The following is a 13,362-nucleotide window of genomic DNA, read 5'->3' as shown; positions in this document are numbered from 1 at the left end:
CTGGAGTCTCAATCTTACACCTCTAGGCAAAATAGCTGACTACACAGAACTATTACCTGTAAAGCTGAAAGCTGTGCTTGTTTACAGAGTTGAGTGCTGTGGCCAACAGCAGAAAAAATAATTTTGTTTTGTTTGGATTGTCATAAGACTGTCCCAACCCAGCCTATTGGGGAAGTTGGGGGCAAATGGATTTGAATGCATTTATAGCTTTATTTATTGAATCAATATTCAGCTTGTTTTTCCTTTCAATTCATAGATTGTTTACACAAGAAGGGGTCTTAGAGATTATCATTTTAGGCCTCCTCATTTTGCAGATGAGAAAACCATGGCCCAGAGAAGTTAAAAATGACTTGTCAAAGGTCACAAGGTAAATAGGAATTGGGACTTGAACCAAGATCTCCTGATTCCAAGTCCCACATTAGCCCCCATGCCACTGTACATCAAAACATGTTGAAACACAACATGGACTCCCCAATGAAAATGTTATTGTGAACAGTTTAACATTAAATCTCAGAGAATATAAAATAAAACAACAAAAACAACTTCTCAAAATTAGTCTCCATAAAAGAATAAGGAAAACACTTGCTCTGGGACTCAAAGGAACTAGGTAACAGAATATACAGCCTTACAAAATTGCATTGCCTTAAGTATACATCATTCTTAATGTCCATTTTCCAATCTTCAAAATATCCCTAGGAAATAAGACTGTTTCTCATCTTTCCAAAGATAGAAAACAAATTGGACAGTTTCTCCCATATTATAGTGTAAGGCAAAGAAACTTATTTGAAGAAAACATTAAGTGCCTTTTCCAAGGTTAAGAGCAAAAGGGTACCAGTTCTAGAAATGATTAAAGACAATCACTGGTGCCCAGCCTCCTGGGGAAAAAGCACTTGGTCCCAGTAAAGATTAAAGAGCAAGCCCACTCAACTGCCACCTTTATCTAATCTCTTCTTTTTGAGTAGATATACCCATCCATATCCATATTCTAGTCATGAAGCCCCCAAGTCTATTTTCCTCCTATTTAAAAAGGAGTAGAAAATGATGACCTTCATTGTCCTGTCTGATTCTAGATCTCACATATTAACATTTAAGGATCATAGATAATAATTTGAAGGGACCATATAAACAAATGAGACCAACACCATTATTTTACAAATGAGGAATAAAAGGCTAAGTGAGGTTCAGTAACTTGCCAAAGTCACACAGCTAGCAAGTATTAGTTAATATTTGAACTCAGATCTTCCTCGCTTGAAGCCCAGTGTTTGATCCCTTGTGCCTTTTGCTGGATAATATCTTCTAGGGTTTATCCCTAGTGTACTTCTTTTTTGTTGTTGTTGTTCAGCCATATGTGACTTTTTGTGACCTCTATTTGGGGTTTTCTTGTCAAAGTTACTGGAGTGGTTTGCCATTGCCTTCTCCAGCTCATTTTACAGAAAAAGAAACTGAGGCAAACAGTATTAAGTGACTTGCCCAGGTTCACATAGCTAGTAAGTGTTTGAGGCCAGATTTGAACTCAGAAAGAAAAGTGTTCCCAACTTCAGGACCAGTACTCTATTCATTGTAGCCCCTAGCTGCCACTCTATTTCTTATATCATGCCTATTATTTTTTGTGACATCTGCCCTGATGGAAGTAAGTAAACAATTTTGTCTTTTGCCCTGTCTCATAACTATTTTCAGTTTAAACACTCTTGATTGGATGTATGAATCTTCATGCAAATAAAGTTTTCTTGAACCCTTTTTTTCTTGACCTCTGTCCCTGGCCAAGTTTCCATTATTCCTGTATCATAAGCCTTGGCCCAGAAACCCAAGCTACTTGTTGTCTCTTCCTTTATCCTTTGAATCACTTCTTCATTTCCCATTTCTGCCTTTCTCTGCTGAAGCTCCTACCTTCAGTATCACTGATGAAAGTCTACAAGAAGGAGAGAACCTGTGTGCAAATCCTGTCTCTCACACCCACTGACTTGTGAAATTGGCCAAGTAATTTAACCTCTCTGGGCCTTGGTTTCATCAGTGCTAAAATAAGGGGGTTGGACTAGATGTCTTTTTTTATCCTTTCTAGCTCTGTCTTAAGTTTCTTGGCCTTGTGTTCCGTGATCCCTAGAGATGGTCTTTTTTTCCCTACCCACTTGGAGTTCCAAGTAGCTCAGAAACACAGCAACATGAAGACAGTCAAGGAGTACTGTGGGGCAGTTTTGTATCATAGGTGTATATGGTAAATGCTTACCAACTAGAAGCCTAGGGTTCCAGGGTGGGAACTTGGAGTGGTACAATAAAGAGTGTTGCTACAAATACATAATAATAATAATAATAATAATATCTATTTTATTATATATATATATATATATACATATATATATATTAGACCTGTGTTTCTGTCTTTGACTCATTCATATCTTAAGAAGATATGAAGCTTTCAGGGGCATCTTACCTTCCTGAGACATACTGGGTTGGGATAGAATGGACAGCCTCATAAGACTGTCAAACCTAATACCTGAACCCACACTTCTTGATTGTTACAAAAGGAAATCCAATGCCACTTAACATACATTAGTGCATTGTTTCAAAACTACCATTTGAAATAAGTGTTAGGTGCTAAAAATATTAGTATTATACATTTTAAATATAAGGAAACTGAGGCTGAGAAATGCTAAGTAACTGGTCAATAGTCACATAACTAGCAAGTTTCAGAAGTGAAGTTTAAACCTTGGTCTTACTGAATCCAAGTCCAGTGTTCTATCCACTAAACCAGGTAGCTTATGTCAAAAATGCAAAAAATATTTGCATTTCTATGAAGCCCTTTCTGAAATTCTACTCATTAGTGAGCCTTCCTTCCTTTGAACTCCCATATAAACACCTTGTACTACTTTCATGATATTTCCATATTAACTCAGGAAAGTCATCTAGTTGTCAGATACTCTCTTATATGTTATTAATTTGTACATGTGTGTCATATTTCCCTAAGAAGTTTTAAGGTCCTTGAGGGTAAGGATGCTGCCATATTTTTTATCTCTGTATCAAGTTACATTATTTGTATACACTAGATATTGACTTAAATATTGAATTAACGAATACATGTATGCATGAATTTTACCCCTGGAAACATTGTCTGATAGCCTGACATCAATGAATATATAATCCATCTGTCTGATGGATACAGTCTATTGCTGATGGATATATTTAGGATTAAAATGTACTAACTACAACATCAGAAGGCAGAGAGAATAAAACAAATTAATACCAAATTATACATCTGCAGGAGACCAAGAGAAAAAAGTTTAAACAATGACCTATTAAATATTTTGGCACAGGTAACTGATTTTAATGCTCTGTTACTATTAATGCCAACTGAAGTGACAGTTTGTTGCTCAGATTTCCTCATAGATCAGACACTTAAAAAAACCCCTTGGTCTGACCAACCTGTCAATCCCCTTTAAAACTCCATTTTCTAGCTTTCACACTAATTCCAAAGTGTTCCATTTTTTGCACAGAAATGAAAACAACACCCTTGTTATTTAATGGAATCAAGAGACCACAGCCAACAAGTAATGTCTTCTTTTACAGAATGTTATCCAAGTCTGCTTTTATGGAGGAGGGGGGAAAAGAAAGTACGTCTCATTTACTTAGAGGAAAAATGGATGACAGAGATTGTACTCATCATTGGTACTGGTTCATAGCAAGAAAAGCAAAGTCTTGTCAAAATCGTCACTGTGATTTGTATTTACAGTATGTGTTCCTGAATGTCTAAGACCCCTGAAATCAGGCAGCTGATGATACAGATATTTGGTCTACCATGATTCCAAAAGGAAAAATAAGATGTGATGTTCCTGGCCTTTTATATAGATAGATTGTCCCACATTTCTATAGATAGAATAACAGTTTCCTTCTCCCTCCAAAATATCTAATTCCTACTCAGTGTCTGAAATGCTACCCTTTTGGTGTCATCCCTTTATCCTAATGATTTTTAAAGTATTCTAAAAATACTGCCAAGCTGCAAAACATTTGTCTCTACTATTCTAGATTAGAACAATTTATCAGCAGGGTGGCATGAATGGAATATACACCAAGGTGAGCAATACTAAAAGTGAACAAGAAGGAGCAAGAATGGAGGACGTGATGTCCAAGCAAACTTTGCCAGCTTTGCTTTAGTTGTTATTCTTTATCGGACCATCATCCATCTCCTACTCCATTACTGGCGATTGGGGAATTACTGGAATAATGTTATTTTAGCTATCCATTCTTGTATGATAGCAGCATGGATAGATAGGGGAACAGATTAGAGGACACAAAAAGGCCTGGAATATTTTCAGCTTCCTGCACAATGCCAAATGGTGATGAGGTTCCCACAAAGCTCAAGACAGAAATTATAAATTCCAAAGAGCTTCCTGCAGTGATCTATGCATTAGAACATTAGTCCCTGAGAGAAAACAAAAATCAGGAGACTGAACTCACTCAGAATGTAATGGAAAGGACAATGCACACAATCTTCCATCAGAACAAAGAGGCTTACAGAAGGTCAGAGATGGCAAACGTACTGGAAGCAATTTATTGTATAAACATTGGGTGGGTCCTTTAGCAAGGAGGAAAATCAATAAATAAGCCAATTTGACACACAGATTGGAAACAGTGGGGCCACAGATGACCAAGAAGTCAGAAGTAGAGAAGAGAAAATATTATCTGTTCTGGCATTTGTTGGATCTGCAATAAACAAAGATGAATACAAACAAATGAATCAATGAATGAGTGGATAGGCAGATGGACTTAGTATTATAAAAATATATGTATAGTGAAAAAACAGTTGTCATACTTCTCTTGCAATATACTGTATGGTATGTGGATTCTGTGCTTGCTGGATGCCTTGGTCCTCTAGGGTACACCTCCTACTTCTTTCTGTTTTCAGCTCCTTCCTCCTCTCTTCTAAAAAACTGAGATTCTATTTGAAAAGTTTATAATCAAAACTCAAGGGCAGAAAGATCAAGTTTTCTTGCTCACAACAGACCATCAGTTCATGAAAAGCTCAGAATGTTGGCAAAGTATTTTAACCCAAAGCTTGAGAAAACATTTGCATGCTGTTTGAGGAAAAGATTTAATTATAAAATGTTATTCAACTAGAAGCACAAGGACCTGCTTTAACCCACAAGGCCATTCTCAAATCCAGTGTGATTTCCTGAGAAAACTTCCAGCATATTATATAAGAATAAGAAGCACAACAAGCAGTGTTTCAAAGTATGTTTTCTCTAGTGTAGATTGTGGCAGTTGAAATATTTTAACAAAAATGAAAAAAGTTAGGAAACAAAGTGCAAGGTATCATAAAACAAACTGCATAAATTCAGACACATTAGAAACAGTTTCAAATAGTATATGGCAGACAAATCATACAGGAATATAGAAATAAAAGAGAAGGTTACTTTCTAGGAGTAAAAGTTTCAAAAGAAATTCATGTCTTCATGGCAGGTAGGTAGTGCAATAGATAGAGAGCTGGATCTGGAATCAGGAAGACCTGAGTTCAGATCTGATTTCAGACATTTACTCACTATGTGACCCTGGGCAAGTCATTTAAATTCTGTATGCCTCAGTTTACTCAACTGTAAAATGGGAATTATATTGCACCTACCTCCCAAGGTTGTTGTGAGGATCAAATAAGATAATAAAAGTGCTTAGCACAGCACCTGGCTTAGAGTAGGCACAGTAATAAATAATTATTTCTTTTCTTCCAATTACTAAGTAGAAGAAGCTTTGTAAATAACTGCTAGCAGCAGCCATCCATCAATGATTTGTTTTTGTAAGTTCACAGGTACAAAGGGAGAATGTGGTTCTTTGTTGAATTACTCACATATGAGATAAAGGGGGTCACTAGGAGTGACATGGTTGTCTCATCCAAAGAACTATGTGTGGCCAAAGACAGTGAGATTGAAATGGGATAACTTCATCCTTTACAACCTTGGATTTGTTCCCTACAGAGGTTAAATTGTTTTGCTCTGTCCTGTACTTCAACGATCTTAAACCTTCGATTCTTGAATCCTAGAGTTTGAAATGACAAAAGAAGTCAACCATCAGAAAGATAATTCCTCTGTACAACATACTCAATGAACTATCATCTGGGTATTTGGGGGGTATGCTTTTGACAGCTATAATCTCAAGTCAATTAAACATGCCTAATTATTATTTTTTTGTCACATAAGCTGCTAGCAAGCCATGTTCTCCCCATTCTATAGAGTGTCAGCTCCTCCTGGGCAGGAGATGTTTTGTTTTTATTTTTGTATTCTTAAGCTCTAGCATGGTGTCTGGCACATATTAGCTACTTGATAATTCCTTATGGATTGACAGATTCATCTTGTACCTATGCAGGTGATTAAAAAAAATAAGTGCAGGAGATTATGTTTATTCATAATACATTTCATCTAGCTCAGATTCTTGCATCCTTCCAATCCAAGTAATTCTGGACAGCCATCTCACAAAGGATCACAAGAGGAGACTATGTAAGATTGGGTGTGTTTTGCTACAAATCTTTTACCATCACTGGGAAAATAACTGAAAACGTATTTCCTACTGACTAAGTCATTAGCACATCTGTCTACCTATTTAATTCCATCTGTCAAATAGTCAGGAAGATGTCTACTCACTCTGCCATGTTTACAGCTGTCAAGATTACTTGCTTTCTTACTATGACTCTTCTCACTTTCCACACTGAACCACTAGAGAGTGAGAATTCTCTACCTTCTCACTTTGCCGGTCGGGAATATAATCCATAATTCTCCTCACAGTATTTGTAATGACAGAATGTTAGAAATAAAAAAAGAATGTTAGAAATGTGTAGGATACTTTACCTATACACTTATAAACCAATGAGTAAAGACCCCAGTCATAGCATATTAGATGATGATGATGGTGATGACAGTGATGATGATGATGATGATGATGATGATGATGATAATGATGATGATGATGATGGTGATAAATATTGGGGGAAATAAAATTTTCTTCCAAAGTTTTTTTTTTCCTATATTTTTCTCTCACACATTTTTCTCTCAAGAATCTTTCCTTCTCAAACAAAAGCACACACAGAGCCTTGGGCAACCTTCCTGAAAAATGTTTTGTGGGTTTTTACTGGAAAGATAACAATCATACCCAACACCTGCTACAACAATGCAGCAATTAGCTAATTGTTCATCCGTGGATCTATGATTAAATGCTGCCATTAGCTGGACCCCTCTTATTTCCCATTGAGCACACAGACTGTATGACGTAGCTAGTACTGAAGAAGCTGTATACAGTAAATTCAAGTTAAATCATCTGTAGTCTTAAACTATTCTGGCAAGTACATAATAATCTGGGTCAACAGACAGAGAAAACAATGGGGATATGTCAGAACATCTTCCTTATTTTAAAATAAAAATAGAACAAATTCTCTCTCTCTCTCTCTCTCTCTCTCTCTCTCTCTCTCTCTCTCTTTCTCTTTCCCTCCTTCCCTCCCTCTCTCTCTCTGTCACACACACATGCACACACACACACACACACACACACACACGCACGCATGCATATGAGTACACTTTTTTTCTCTTTAGTTTCTGAGATATCAACTCAACGTTAAGTTTAATTTTGCCTAGAAAACAAAGCATCTCCCAGAATGTTAAAATTGACCTCTTTATCGAAAAAGAACTTGGTTCAAGAATGTTTTTTGTATCAAAGAGGAGACACAATCTAAGTAACTAGAAAACTAGATAATGAATCAGTTGTAAAGGCTGAAAATTGATAATTCAAATGCTTTTCTGTAAGATCACCCATTTTATTAACCTCTGTCAGTTTGATTTACAAAATTCCTAGAAATGGAAAGGAACCTTAAAGACAATCAAATTCCTCCTGTCTTTCTCTACTTTACTGATATAGAGCAGCACTTCCTCTGTAACTTAGAGTCCTAGATTTTTTATGGACACTGAGGGCAAGTGCTTTACCTATGGGTATGCTGCTATTCTGTGTCAGAGGCAAGATTTGAATCCAGGGCTTCCTAGCCGCAAAGCTGAATTTCCATCCACGATGCTACACTTCCTCTCATTTTAAAGATGTGGAAACTAAGGCCTAGAGACTTAAAATGACATGCCAGAGCCATATAACTATTTAGTGGAAGAAATTATATTTGTTATATGGCAAATTAAGCTATATATGAAATTAGTTTATGAATTATTCCTCAAGTCTCACATGAAGTAGTGATATATCTAAAATGTGAAAAATACTTCTTCCTCTATGAAGCCCTTCCTGGATACTTTATCCACAGGGATTTCTCCTCCCTTTGAACACCTCTATAAAGAATATGTTCTATTTGCATGATATTTACAGACTCAGAGGTCATCCAATGATCATATCCTGTCTTGTATTTAATAATCTGTGCATGTATTTTTTTCTCATAATAAAGTTTAGGCTCCTAAAATGTAAGGACCTTATTAATTTTTTAATCCTGCTTTTTCTGAATTCTAGGTATTGGATTAAATATTGAATTAATGAATGTCATTCCAATTAACTGAGAACCTAAAAACATGAACAAGACTAATTAGCCCAAGAAAACTTAAAAAGGGTTTAAACAATGCAAAGTTGCAAAGACTAAGGACAATATGCTATTAATCCTTGATTTCACCAACAGAAGAGATTATTATTGGTTGGTAGTGGCTAAAAGAAAAATCTTACCAGTGTTAGAGTACAGAAGCATAGGAGACATAGTTGGGAAAGGAAAAAGAAGAAATGCAGAATGTAAAAAGGGAAGAAAAAACTATAGAAAACAGGAATGACCAGAAAGTAAAAACTAAGCAGAAGATAGAATAGAAGGGAAAGATGAGATAAGAGCAGAAACAGCGCAGGAGTGTAAGGACAAACAGCTGTACTTACTCTAGTATCCCCAGAAGGCATCATTGTGTGAGCATAGCAAGATAATTGATGCCCCTACTGATAACCATGAGTCATTAAGAAAAGGTTGACTTATATTGACTATACCCTATTTAACAAGGGAAGTGTGTAATACAATAATAGAAGTTTTTTTCAGATGCTAATTAACATATTTAAAGAATTACACTCAACAAGCTAAAATTCAAAGAAAATTTCTCAAATGACTAAGTAGTGACCCCTATTAAAAAATCTCCTAGCTAATTCCTCAGTATTTGTTTCATAAATTTTGTAATTCACTTTAAAAGACCAATCCTATGACCTACCTACACTTCCCTTCCTCACAGATGAAGTTTCCACATATTTTATTAAGATTTAAGCCATATGCAGCAAGCTCCTATATTTATCCCCTTAGCACCTTAAAAATGTTTCCACCCTCATCCTTTCATCTTTATATTTTATATCTGGGGAGAAAATGGATCTCTAGTATTGCCAAGATAAGTCTTATATCTTTCTAGTTTATTTCATTCTTTTATTACTGCCACCCCCAAGAATATTGCTGCAGCACTTATGCCTCCTTCTCTCTAGTAACTCCTAGAACTTTCTACTACCCTTGTCCTCTCTGCTTCCAAATGTACCACCCTCATTACATTTGAAAAGAAAAAAATATCCTTCTCTTGATTCCCTCTCAACTACTATCATATTTCTTTCTTGTTTGGTAGAATAAAAAATGTGTCTGTACTTAATGTTTCCATTGCCTCACTACCCACTTGCTTCTTGATGCTTTATAATGTTCCTCATTTCCTAGTATTCTATGAATCTGTATTCCGCAATGACCTTTGTCTTACAAAGTCCAAAGACAACTTAATTCATTTTCATTTTCCTTGACTTTTGTACAGGATGTGACAATGCTGAATGCCTCCGTCTTTAAATGAAGCCTACCCCAGTTTCTGTTACCCTGCACTACCATAATGTTCCTGTTACTTTTTAGTCTGCTCTTCTTTGCCTTATCCAAGGATTCCTCTTATTGTCTCTCAAATATGTGTGTCCCTAGAGTTCAGTCTTTAGCCCTCTGCTCTTTTCACTTTGGAATTCCTCCATTGACTATCTAATTGTTCTGGAACTTGTAACCTAAAACTTCCAAATACATTATGACTCCATCTTTTCCATCTAATTTTTATGAGCTCTTATTCTTATTAATAATTCCTTCTCAGGGTATCCCTTGCCACCACCTTAGGTCAGCCCTCTAGAGCCTCATACACTATTAAATGTTTCTCCTGCTTCCAGACTTCCCTCTCTTCAATAAATGAGACAAACTCTACCCAAATTAATTTATTAATTTTCCTAAAATACCATTGTTATAGTTTCATCACATCATTCCCTTGCTCAAAAAAAAGTCAGTGACTGAGAACTTTTCAGATGGTAGAATTGTGTGGGAGCGGAATAAAGTCCATATTCCTGAGCTTAGAACTCAAAGCTTTCTACCCTAAATTGACCTTTCTATTATCATTGCATTCTTAACCCAGACATAAACTTGCTATTCCAGCCCAATTGATTTTCATGTTGTTTCCTTAGTATGCCTTGTGCTTTTCCACATACATACCTTTGTTGCAGCTGTTCCCCATGTTGATCAATCACAAAGCATATGTTAAACTCCAAGAACTATAAATACCAATCCAAATGAATGAAATAATCCTTACTTACAATGAAATTATATTCTGATGGAGAGGGGTCATAAGGACATATACAGAATCAACAGAAAAAGAATGCATACAAAGCAATTAAATATAAGGTAATTTGAGAAAGAGGGGAATTGTTAGGAATGTTCTCTCCACTCTCCTCCACATTTATAAACTTACTGGTTTTTCAAGGAAAAACTGAAAACTTGCTTCCTCCATGAAATTTGGAGCTTCTGCCCCAAAGCACTGGACGCTTCAGGGCAAAGTCACGTTCAGCACTCAGAGAAGTTGCATCTCTACAACTCCTTTAGAACTTAGCACAGGCCTCCCTGTTTTGTTTTTACCTCTTTATCCATATGTGTTGCCTCTGTTAGGTACCAATTAGTCAATCAATAGATATTTATTAATACCATGTGCCAGGTACTTTGCAAACCACTGGAAATGCAAAGGCAAAAAATGAAACATCCTTTGCCCTTCGGAGTCTTACAATTTAATGGGGAAGAAGTACAATATGGAGGTATATATGGAATAAATTCAAACAACGCAAATAAATGCAAGGTAATGATGAAGAGATGAAGATTTTAGGAGAGATAGACTCTCTTTATTTCTTTGCCTCTACTGGCATGTAGTAGATAATAATAAGAGTAACAGATGGTGTTTATATGGCTCTTTATGGTTTGAAAAGTACTTTACAAATGTTATGTAATTTTATCCTCACAATAATCCTAAGAAGTAGGTAGTATTATCTCCATTTACAAGTGAAACAACTGAGGTAGACAAAGGTTAAGTGTTTTGCCCACAGTTATATACACGGTCACTTTCTGAGGTGGGATTTGAACTCAAGTCTTCTTGACTCAAGGTCCAAGTTTTACAGAACAAATCCTTTTATTAAGGGGATTTGGTATGTGAAGTTTGGATTGAGTCAAAGGGCCATACTTGAGGACCTAGAGGGTCACACGTGGCCTCGAGGCCACAAGTGCCCCACCTCTGTTCTATCCAGTGTATTGTTTAGCTTCTTCCAAATGTAAATATGCCTGAAATATTATCAGTAACTAATCGTTCAAAATAGCCTGTCACTCCATTGATAGGCTGCTTGTAGGAGTATGATGGACAATTTACCAATGTTATGATTCAATAAATATATCAACCACCTATGTTTTGGTTATTTGGGAATGACCCTTTCTGGAAAACATGTCCTCTGTCTATTTTGGATAACTAAAAAGTTGCTGTGTTAGATTTTTTTAAGCTATTAGGATATTCACTCTTGTGTTCATGGTAGAAGGGGAATGAAGAAGGAAATAAGCTTTTATATAGCACCTACTATGTGTTAGGCACTGCACTAAGTTGCTTATGAATATCTCAATTGAGTCGCACAACAACCTTGAGAGTCAGGAGCTATTATGACACCCATTTTATAGTTAAAGAAACTGAGGCAGATAGAGGTTAAGCAACTTTCTCAGGGTAATACAGCTGGTATTACCTGGGGCAAAAATTTGAACTCAAGTCTTCCTGATTCCAAGCCCAGAAATCTATCATGGCACCAGGGTACCATTATAATTTAAGCCAAAGCAAAACAAAAAATCCTAATCAACTCATTTGATCGACTGTATTGAGCTCTAGCTCCATCACCAAAAAAAAATAAAATTTGTCCTAGCCTTTTTTTTCTTTTTTCCAAGAATCCCCCCCTACCTTTTTTTTTTCAAAATAAGTGAGCATTCCATAGGGAATGATAAAATGGCATCCACATAAATCTTAAACCCCAAAGAAAGGGACATTTGCCCCTTTTCTGGGAGCAGTTCAGCCTCAGTGCTTCAATGTTGACATTCTCTACGTTATCCTTTTTGAGGCTTTGATTTTTCTGCTTGAAAACGATGGACTGTTGGACCTTTGAAGTACCATGAAATTGCCTACTTGAGACTGAATGACTTCCTATCTTTTCACATTCTCCTATCAGTCATTTCAATGAGAATGGATCGATGGAAAGGCAGCTTTGCTTTCCTTTGGCATACTTAGACTGGATCCTGAGAGAATTCCTTTGTGTATAAAGGAAAGATATAATCTTGCCCCTTAAACGCAGAGGTGATTTTAGACTAGCTGGTAAGTGGCAGAATTTAAATGGTCCTTTCCCAAGTTAGAGAGCCAGGGTTTAACATTTTGTCCTTTGAAGAGCCTGACTCTTTAAGATCCACACGTTGGTTGGTTTGGATATAATATATATTTATTAAACAAATAGCCATGGTTTGGTGCTTTCACATCAGGAGAAGGGTTTGGGAAAGTAGTCAACATTAGTTTGACATAAATATTTCATAAACAATGGAATGCATGAGAAATGTATGAGGATGAAAAAAACATATAATTTATGAGGACGCAAAGGAAACCTATTGTCAGATTTTTTTCTTTTTTTACTAGATAGAACTGTTTTCATTTCCCAGCAGGGATGCTCCTATATTTTTGTTTCTTCAATTTATTTCTGTATTGCATAATGAAATGTTATTGTGGAATCTGAGCTTGTAAAAAAATCCCTTTTTAGGAGGGTTGCTGGTCTGGAGCTGAATCAGATAGTGCCTGAAAACGCTGTTCATTCAGTCCACAGTGGTTCATCCATGTAGTAAAGGCCCACAAAGCAGCCTAGAAATAAAAGTCCTTCTACTTTTCAAACATTTGCTAAATGTGTGATTCTGGTCTAATTCTATCACCTATTTGAGTTTCAGTCTAATCGTCTACAAAATAGGCAGAAGATTATATGCTATCTTCTTTACAGTACACTTGTGAAAAAAGTGCTTTGCCAAGTTTCAATGCTGTAAAAGTTTGAGTA

The sequence above is a fragment of the Trichosurus vulpecula genome, chromosome 2, assembly GCF_011100635.1.
Source record: "Trichosurus vulpecula isolate mTriVul1 chromosome 2, mTriVul1.pri, whole genome shotgun sequence".
NCBI classification, from domain to species: Eukaryota; Metazoa; Chordata; class Mammalia; order Diprotodontia; family Phalangeridae; genus Trichosurus; species Trichosurus vulpecula.
The sequence above is the reverse complement of the archived record's forward strand: the minus strand, read 5'-3'. Positions refer to the sequence as shown.